The sequence below is a fragment of the Thalassophryne amazonica genome, chromosome 6 (assembly GCF_902500255.1).
Source record: "Thalassophryne amazonica chromosome 6, fThaAma1.1, whole genome shotgun sequence".
In the NCBI taxonomy this organism is placed as follows: domain Eukaryota; kingdom Metazoa; phylum Chordata; class Actinopteri; order Batrachoidiformes; family Batrachoididae; genus Thalassophryne; species Thalassophryne amazonica.
The window spans coordinates 47,846,471-47,857,224 of record NC_047108.1 but is presented as its reverse complement, the minus strand read 5'-3'; positions in this window follow the sequence as shown (position 1 = coordinate 47,857,224).

Below are 10,754 nucleotides of genomic sequence, written 5' to 3'. Positions count from 1 at the left end.
AAATGTTATTATCCATTTTTGATCACTTGCATTCATACAAGAAGTTATTTGACAGAAGTTCAAAAAGAGATGTGTCTGTTGCTGTGCATTTTTCACTGTCAAAAGGAGTAGTTTACAGTCTCGAGGGCCTTCATACACACATCTCCTGCCCCCGCCCCCTCAACAGCAAAGGGACCCATTTTTTTCTGAAGCCCATATATGTCTATCATATGAAACATGAAGGCAACGACTAAATTTTGGTTCATTTTTAGGACTACCATCAGATTACCTTTTTTGCACCAATATACGTGCAAATCATTCACTATGTTATTTGCTTCAGTTTTTCAGACTGTTTTCACTCTGTCCACACATATGATGCATCACATTATTCATAAACAACCCTAGAATACTAATCAAACCCACTATTACTAGTACTGGTGACCAAAAAGGCTTTTTTCTTCCCCTGAAGTAGTGTACCTCTCTGAAACTGATATTCACCCAGCGAATATCAATAAATTTGGTTCAGCTGTCTTATGTTACTGTTAGTGCCTGTACTGTATATGCACCACAAAATGTATGAGTAGAAACTCAGATGCATTAATGCACCAAGCAAATAGACAGTAATGGTGCTACTACTCTTCAAACAGTTTCTAAGACTATCATCTAACAACCCTTGTTTGACCCAAATATGTAGAAACCATTTGCTGTGATGATTCCTTCAATTTCTCAGCTATTTTTCATCGAAAATACACATAGATCAAAATAATCATCAACACCCCCAGAATATTACACCAACCCACTATTAGTAGTATTTGCCAACACAAACGACAGAGAGATTTCACAGAGATTTCCTCAGCATGAATCCTGAGCTTCCTGCAGCTTCTCATTGAGGTAACCTGGCTGCTCTATTTTCCGTAATAGGGTTTTTTTTTTTAATTTTGGTGTTTCCAGATGCCTTCCTGTGCTGGCTTCCACGCAACTACGCTTGTTCATTCCTGCATACTGCTACGTCAATTTATGAACGCTCGGCTGTGCCGCTGTTCACCTGCAGTCTGCCTCCAGAGCATCTCGCTGTGCTTCAGTCAGTTAAGTTCCTGTTCATCTGTGCTCCTGAAATTCCATTCTCATCGAGTACCTGCTTGAGAACTTCATCTATTTAGTCCTGAACTATACTGAACTGTGTACTGACCTTATAAGAACTTTCAAGTCAATCCTGAAGCTGAGTTCCCAGCTAAACTGAACTGCACTGGTGCATCATTGCATTGCTGACCTCTGAACATTCCTGTACTGAGCAACTGTGCTGACTCTGAACACTCTTCTACTGAGCTTCCTGTGTTACGGGTGCCTCCACTCACCTTTTGTCTCCTCATCTTCCCAGAACTCCTCTGTTACTTGGCTCCGTTTGAGGCCACCTGCCACCGGTTCCTGTCCTGGAGTCCAATCTACTCCTCCGCCATCCTGGTTCTGGCCCCTACTTCCACCGCTTGGAGTGGGCCCTGTCTCTACTCTCCAGGCTCCCTGATTTATTCTACCACCTTTGTTGCACATTTATTGTAAATTATTTATTGCTTCCTGCATTTGGGTTCAGTTCCTGACTGGTTCAGTTCCGTCCCGACCCCCAACCATAACATGCATCACTCATTGTTTAGTTAAAATGGATAGTGTTAGGTTCTTTTATTGTGGTGAGTGATCTCAGGATCTCAGATTGGACAGGAAACAGACTTCAAAGTGTAGATGTTGTATTGAAAAAAGTTCAAACCCAGATACAGAGAGTCATCTAACAGTGCTGGGATCTTAGACCAGATCACATGCAAACATCTGGACAAAGAGCCCAGAATTCCTCTCTAGGCTAGCTTTTGTTCTTCCAGCCAGCCCCATGTGGGCAGCTCTTAGCCTGTTGTGAATCAGCATCTATGTGATGCTGGCGGGTATTAGCGGGTGTCTGCTCATGTTGCGTTCAAAGTTGTTATGTAAAAATCTTACAGTGTTTGTGTATGTCTGCAATATAGTGTAGTGTCACGCAAAACTCAGTGTTCCATCATCATCATTCTGATTCTTTTCCAAACAGATGTGAATACTTTGTTTTTATCAATTAGACAGTTATAAAAGGATCAGATAGTTGAGCCAAATACAAGAACATTTTGTATGTTGGCCAGTTTGAAAAGCAGTTAGATTAAGATCAGATAGTTACAAGGACATTTTGGATGTGAGTCGGCCATTTTGTGATATGCATCATGGACCACTCTTATAACTGTCATTGTGAAGTATTAACAAAACCTGATCAAAACAAATGTGAGTACCTATAAAAGTAAATTTTGATTTGACCGTTTTTTGGCGGGATTGTCAGTGCAGACAATTTTAGACAATGATTTCTTCTTCCTCCTCCAGCTGCTGCATGTCAATGAGGGTGCATGACTCTGTACGAAAGATTCCTAAGTTTTTGAATGCGACTCTTTAGATCAGGGATCTTCAACTCCAGTCCTCGAGGGGTGGTGTTCTGCACCTTTTAGATGTGTCCCTAGTCCAACACACCTGAATCAAATTGCTGAATTACCTCCTCAGTATGCAGTTAACTTCTCCATAGTGCTGCTAATGACCTCATTAATTGACTTCATTGGCTTCATTGAAGACTTAACAGTATTCCCTGAAAACTCCCTTCTGTCTGATCATTTCTTAATAACATTTACATTTACTATGATGGACTACCCAGCAGTGGGGAATAAGTTTCATTACACAAGAAGTCTTTCAGAAAGCGCTGTAACTAGGTTTAAGGATATGATTCCTTCTTTATGTTCTCTAATGCCATATACCAACACAGTACAGAGTAGCTACCTAAACTCTGTAAGTGAGATAGAGTATCTCGTCAATAGTTTTACATCCTCATTGAAGACAACTTTGGATGCTGTAGCTCCTCTGAAAAAGAGAGCTTTAAATCAGAAGTGCTTGACTCCGTGGTATAACTCACAAACTCGCAGCTTAAAGCAGATAACCCGTAAGTTGGAGAGGAAATGGCGTCTCACTAATTTAGAAGATCTTCACTTAGCCTGGAAAAAGAGTCTGTTGCTCTATAAAAAAGCCCTCTGTAAAGCTAGGACATCTTACTACTCATCACTAATTGAAGAAAATAAGAACAACCCCAGGTTTCTTTTCAGCACTGTAGCCAGGCTGACAAAGAGTCAGAGCTCTATTGAGCCGAGTATTCCTTTAACTTTAACTAGCAATGACTTCATAACTTTCTTTGCTAATAAAATTTTAACTATTAGAGAAAAAATTACTCATAACCATCCCAAAGACGTATCGTTATCTTTGGCTGCTTTCAGTGATGCCGGTATTTGGTTAGACTCTTTCTCTCCGATTGTTCTGTCTGAGTTATTTTCATTAGTTACTTCATCCAAACCATCAACATGTTTATTAGACCCCATTCCTACCAGGCTGCTCAAGGAAGCCCTACCATTATTTAATGCTTCGATCTTAAATATGATCAATCTATCTTTGTTAGTTGGCTATGTACCACAGGCTTTTAAGGTGGCAGTAATTAAACCATTACTTAAAAAGCCATCACTTGACCCAGCTATCTTAGCTAATTATAGGCCAATCTCCAACCTTCCTTTTCTCTCAAAAATTCTTGAAAGGGTAGTTGTAAAACAGCTAACTGATCATCTGCAGAGGAATGGTCTATTTGAAGAGTTTCAGTCAGGTTTTAGAATTCATCATAGTACAGAAACAGCATTAGTGAAGGTTACAAATTATCTTCTTATGGCCTCAGACAGTGGACTCATCTCTGTGCTTGTTCTGTTAGACCTCAGTGCTGCTTTTGATACTGTTGACCATAAAATTTTATTACAGAGATTAGAGCATGCCATAGGTATTAAAGGCACTGCGCTGCGGTGGTTTGAATCATATTTATCTAATAGATTACAATTTGTTCATGTAAATGGAGAATCTTCTTCACAGACTAAGGTTAATTATGGAGTTCCACAAGGTTCTGTGCTAGGACCAATTTTATTCACTTTATACATGCTTCCCTTAGGCAGTATTATTAGATGGCATTGCTTAAATTTTCATTGTTACGCAGATGATACCCAGCTTTATCTATCCATGAAGCCAGAGGACACACACCAATTAGCTAAACTGCAGGACTGTCTTACAGACATAAAGACATGGATGACCTCTAATTTCCTGCTTTTAAACTCAGATAAAACTGAAGTTATTGTACTTGGCCCCACAAATCTTAGAAACATGGTGTCTAACCAGATCCTTACTCTGGATGGCATTACCCTGACCTCTAGTAATACTGTGAGAAATCTTGGAGTCATTTTTGATCAGGATATGTCATTCAACACGCATATTAAACAAATATGTAGGACTGCTTTTTTGCATTTGCGCAATATCTCTAAAATTAGAAAGGTCTTGTCTCAGAGTGATGCTGAAAAACTAATTCATGCATTTATTTCCTCTAGGCTGGACTATTGTAATTCATTATTATCAGGTTGTCCTAAAGGTTCCCTGAAAAGCCTTCAGTTAATTCAAAATGCTGCAGCTAGAGTACTAACGGGGACTAGAAGGAGAGAGCATATCTCACCCATATTGGCCTCTCTTCATTGGCTTCCTGTTAATTCTAGAATAGAATTTAAAATTCTTCTTCTTACTTATAAGGTTTTGAATAATCAGGTCCCATCTTATCTTAGGGACCTCATAGTACCATATCACCCCAATAGAGCGCTTCACTCTCAGACTGCAGGCTTAATTGTAGTTCCTAGGGTTTGTAAGAGTAGAATGGGAGGCAGAGCCTTCAGCTTTCAGGCTCCTCTCCTCTGGAACCAGCTCCCAATTCAGATCAGGGAGACAGACACCCTCTCTACTTTTAAGATTAGGCTTAAAACTTTCCTTTTTTGCTAAAGCTTATAGTTAGGGCTGGATCAGGTGACCCTGAACCATCCTTTAGTTATGCTGCTATAGACTTAGACTGCTGGGGGGTTCCCATGATGCACTGAGTGTTTCTTTCTCTTTTTGCTCTGTATGCACCACTCTGCATTTAATCATTAGTGATTGATCTCTGCTCCCCTCCACAGCATGTCTTTTTCCTGGTTCTCTCCCTCAGCCCCAACCAGTCCCAGCAGAAGACTGCCCCTCCCTGAGCCTGGTTCTGCTGGAGGTTTCTTCCTGTAAAAAGGGAGTTTTTCCTTCCCACTGTCGCCAAGTGCTTGCTCACAGGGGGTCGTTTTGACCGTTGGGGTTTTACGTAATTATTGTATGGCCTTGCCTTACGATATAAAGTGCCTTGGGGCAACTGTTTGTTGTGATTTGGCGCTATATAAATAAAATTGATTGATTGATTGATTGGCTGCATGTACCCGTGATCTAGTTCTTTCGGTCATGACCCAATCCTCATGACCATAGGTGAGAGTAGGAACGAAGATTGACCATAGATTGAGAGCTTCACCTTTTGGCTCAGTTCCCTTTTCATCACAACAGTATGGTAGAGTGAATGCAACACTGTCCTGTGCCGATTCTCTGGCCAATCTCATGCTCCATTGTCCCCTCACTCGTGAACAAGACCCCAAGGTACTTGAACTCCTTCACTTGGGGCAAGACTGTATTCCCTCCCTACCTGTAGTTGGCAAGCCATCAGTTTCCTGCTGAGAACCATGGCCTCAGATTTAGATTTGCTGGTCCTCATTCCAGCTGCTTCACACTCGGCTGCAAACCAATCCAGTGAGTGTTGGAGGTCACCGGCAGGACCACATCATCTGCAAAAGGCAGTGATGAGATCCTGAGCCCACCAAATTGGAAACCCTCCTCCCCTTGACTATGCCTCGATATCCTGTCCATGAATATCACAAACAGGGTTGGCGACAAGGCACAGCCCTGGCAGAGGTCAACCCCCACCGGAAAAGAGTCTGACTTACTGCCAAGCACCCGAACACAGCTCTCGCTTTGTGAGTAAAGAGCTTGGATGGCCCTGAGAACCCGCCAGGATCCTTGTGAGAGTGAAGAACTGGTCGGTTGTTTCACAACCTGGACGGAACCCACATTGTTCCTCTTCAATCAGAGGTTTGACTATCGGCTGAACCCTCCTTTCCAGCACCCTGGAATAGACTTTAGCAGGGAGGCTGAGTAATGTGATGCCCCTGTAATTGACACACACTCTCTGGTCCCCCTTTTTAAATATGGGGACCACCACCCCAGTTTGCCACTCCTTAGGCACTGTCCCAGGCCTCAACACAATGTTGAAGAGATGTCTCATCCAAGACATTCCCTCCACACCCAGAGCCTTCAGCATTTCTCATCAACCCCCAGGGCCTTGCCACTGCAGAGTTGTTTGACTACCTCAGTGACTTCCACCAGGGAAATTGATGAAAATACTGCATCAGCTTTCAGTTCTGCCCCTACTATAGAGGGTGCTCTGGTCTGATGCAGGAGTTCCTCAAAGTGTTCCTTTCTGCGCCGGATTATATCCTCAGTTGAGGTCAACAGAGTCCCATCCTTACTGTAGACAGCTTGAATGGTTCCCTGTTTTCCCCTCCTGAGGTGCCTCACGGTCCGCTAGAAGCACCTTGGTGCTGACCGAAAGTCCTTCTCCATGACTGCTCTAAACTCCTCCCACACCCACTGCTTTGCCTCCCCCACAGCAGAGGCTGCTGTCCTTCCGGCCTGTCAGTACCTTGCAACTGCCTCCGGAGTCCTCCAAGATAACATATCCCAGAAGGACTCCTTCTTCAGTCAGACGGTTTCCCTGACCACCAGTGTCTACCACGGTGTTCGAGGGTTGCTGCCACAGCTCCCCACTGCAGTTTCAGCAATGGAAGCTTTGAACATTGCCCATTCTGGTTTATTGCCCCCCAACCTCCACAGGGATGCTAGAGAAGCTCTGCCGCAGGTGTGAGTTGAAGATCTGTGGGATAGTGGGCTCTCCAGACATTCCCAGTTCACCCGAACTATCTGTTTGGACTTAGCAGGTCTGTCCAAAGTCCTCCACATCCTATGATCCAACTCACCAACAGATGGTGATCAGTTGACAGCTCTGTTCCTCTCTTCACCCGAGTGTCCAGAACATGTGGCCTCAGGTCAGATGATATGATCACAAAATTGATCATCGATCTTCGGCCTTGGGTGCTCTGGTACCACGTACACTTATGAGCATTCTTATGTTTGAACATGGTGTTCATTATGGACAGTCCGTGACTAGCACAGAAGTCCAATAACAAACGACCATTCGGGTTTAGATCCCAATCACGCCTCTCCAGGTGTCTCTGTCATTGCCCACGTGTGCGTTGAAGTCCCCCGTTTTCCCCTCCTGAGTTGCCTCATGGTCCGCCAGAAGCACCTTGGTGCTTGGATACATCTGATTTCAACCATCACAAAGTGGAAAAATGTATTGTGGTCAGACCAATCGGTATTCCACATATTTTTCGAAGACTTGGACCTTGTGTGCTCAGGACCAAGGATGAAAAAGAAGATCTAGACTGTTATCAGCTGCATGTTTGGGACCTATCTTCACTCAGTACAGTCCACAGTCTAAAGCACAGAGTGCAAGAGCATTTGGGATATGTTCAACAGTAAATCTTTTTACGTGGCATTCATTCTGAGCACAAAGTAGGGCACAAGGTGCAAAGGGATTGGATTTTAATTTGTGATGATTTGCATCTCTGTCTGTCTTTGTTCTCTGCGTCCCTCTGATGTCCTGTGTGGGTTTTTTCCTGGTAGTTTTCTCCTACTGATGCTGTACTGTTATACCTTTATTGTGACATGTTATTAGTTTGTATCTTTGTTGTCTCGTGTCTCCTAGTGGATTTTCCTCCATGTTGATTATTCCTTGACTTTTGTCACATTTTTGTTGTTTTTACCATAACATTCAGTCACAGGTCATCCAAACTATACCCTTTTAGAATCTTTATGAACAGATGAGTAATAATAATGTTTTCAAAAATTGTTGGAGCATTGTTAAATGTTGACCCCTATGTAATCCTTCACTGACCCCCACCTGGTCAAAACTGCCATTCTTGGAAGGCTATTATACATTTTTGTGAAGGTGATGGTATAGTGAGGCTGGATTGTAAGTACTGTTTAGTCCCCTTAAATGGTACCGAAAACCTATGTGGCCCATGGGTGTAATATACTTCATTCTGATTTCAAAAACACATTGTACTGTACAGCATGTAGTACCAATTATAGTAACTTAATTTTGCTTGGAATGGCTGATGCTTTGCAGATGGGATGGAGCAAAGCCACTCTCAAGTCTGGTCCCATGAACTAGGAGATACCTTAAAATGGGTCCTGCAGTACCACAACTTGAGAGAGACTGAACAATAACTTTGTTGTACCTCTGTTCAGTCAGTACACACAGATGTTGGGAAACATGACATTTTGCCATGGGTGTAGTATTTGTGAGAGTTTTAATGGACATTGGTGTAATGACAAGATAAGGTCCTGCTCTCTCTCTCTCTCTCTCTTTCTGCCCTCCTTTCATATTCTCACATGAATGCATTTTGAGATTTTAAGTATCACCCACTGAGTACCCACAATTATAATGGGATTGTGCAATGATCGCCTCCCATGCAGCCCTCGGCTCCTCTTTGATGTGTGGCTTGGATATTCATTGCTTCCCTCTTATCAACACTTATCCAGGAGTTCAACGTCTCCTCTTTAACTTAAAGACAGACGTGCACAGGAATAACAATTTGGCTTCAGAAGAGAACAATTACTGTCCTCATGGGAATCGTGCGACACATGGCGCATCCTCTCTGCACACACGCGGAGAAAGAAGGAAAAATGCTCCTCTCTGCTTCCAGCTGAAGTCATCCTGATTTAGTTAATTAAAGCAGGTTGTTGCCAAAACATTAGATCATCCCTCAGCTTGTTTTGTCATTAACTGAACCTAGGTCCCTCCACTGGCCCCTTGGAACATAATGGAGGCAGTGCATGTTTGCTGACAGTGTCTATGGTTTGGAAAAGTCACTGTAAACATAATACGTTTCTTGCATCTCTTTCAGCTCCATAATTTGTTGTTTAACTTTGAACTGACACAGAAATGTAGTCAGAATATCTTCTTCCCACTATTCTTGCGTATTATGTTCTCCTTCATGTCAATACAAATCCTGCAATTATATAATTCCATTAATAATATATTAAAGGGATTAAGTATGTTCATCCAGTTGAGTACACATATAGTGAAAATTATATAAGATTATGTTGAACCTACATAATATTATGGAGTACTGTGAAATAAAGATCAGTAATTTGTTGTAATCAGGTTGAACTACTGCAGAGAGGAATTTAAAAAAACACACACTTATCTTGTGCTCTGCAAAGAGTACATTATCATATAATTCATAATTAATTAATAACAATTCATATTTGACTTCTGAAGACCTTTTGGAAAAATTTAGTCCCAAGGTTCATTGGAAAAATTTTGGGATGGACCTGGGGCTCCAGTTTTGCCATACTTTCATCAATTATTTCACTGATAGGGAACCTTGTTTGCTTAAAGTACAGTAATACCAAAGTAAGATGGATTTTCACTGGACATAATAATGAAATGACCCACTGGAACATAAATTTCCATTACCAGACCATATACGAGGTCTGTTAGAAAAGTATCGTACCTTTTTATTTTTTTCAAAAACTATATGGATTTGATTCATATGTTTTTACGTCAGCCAAGCTTGAACCTTCGTGCGCATGCGTGAGTTTTTCCACGCCTGTCGGTTGCGTCATTCGCCTGTGGGCAGGGTTTGAGTGAGCACTGCTCCACCTCTCTCGTCGTTTCATTGCGAGGAAATGGCGGAATGATTTGGGCTTTTTTCCATCAGAATTTTTTCAGAAACTGTTAGAGACAGGTAGCTGGAAACCATTCGAAAAATGTATCTGGCTTTCGGTGAAAATTTTACGGGCTTCACAGAGAATAAGGACTGTTACTACAGCTTTAAGGACGGCCCACAATGGCGCACGGCGCGCCGTGCTCCAAGCCGCCATCGAGAGGCAGAAACCACCACATCATTTCTAAACGGATCGCTGTGTGGAGCCAGGACCGTCGTGTGCAGTTTCTCTGGAGGCTTCGCGCGTCACGACCGATTCGCTGATGAAGCGAGACAAAGGAACACCTCCGTTTCGGAGTGCCAGAGGACAAGTTGGGACATGTCTGTCTCGGCTTTCAGTGCTTACCAGTCGAGTGAGTATAAGAGAAATTGTGGAGAGCTGGGCACCGAAGTACACCAAAGTTGCCGTGACATGTATCAAGCAGTGCGCACCTGCCCATTTCCAGCGTACGCCTGAAGCGACCTTGATAAATGCGGCGGGTGAAAACAATCGTAATTATAATAAACACGCCCATAAATATTCAGACTTCACTTCAGACACACCCTCATTTTACGACATGGAAGCCAGGAAGACGGCAAAGAAAAAGAACTCCACCAATCACAATAGAGCGTCAAAAGCGGCCGTCATATTAATTGTTTTGTAGTATAATCAAAAAAGTGTTACAGTGGTCCCTCATTTATCGCGGGAGTTACAATCTAAAAATAGTCTGTAATACGCGAAACCGCGACGTAGTCAGCGTTATTTTTTTACAATTATTATAGACGTTTTAAAGCTGTAAAACCCCTGTAAAACCACTTTATACACTTTCTCAATCAGGCATTTACATTTTCTCACTTTTCTCTCGTGTGTAAACACTCTCAAAGTTCAAACCTTAGTAGAAAAATAAGACCAAACTGTTTTCAGGCCCAAACATTTGTTTGAGAAATAAAAATAGAACGTTTTCCTATAAATAATTA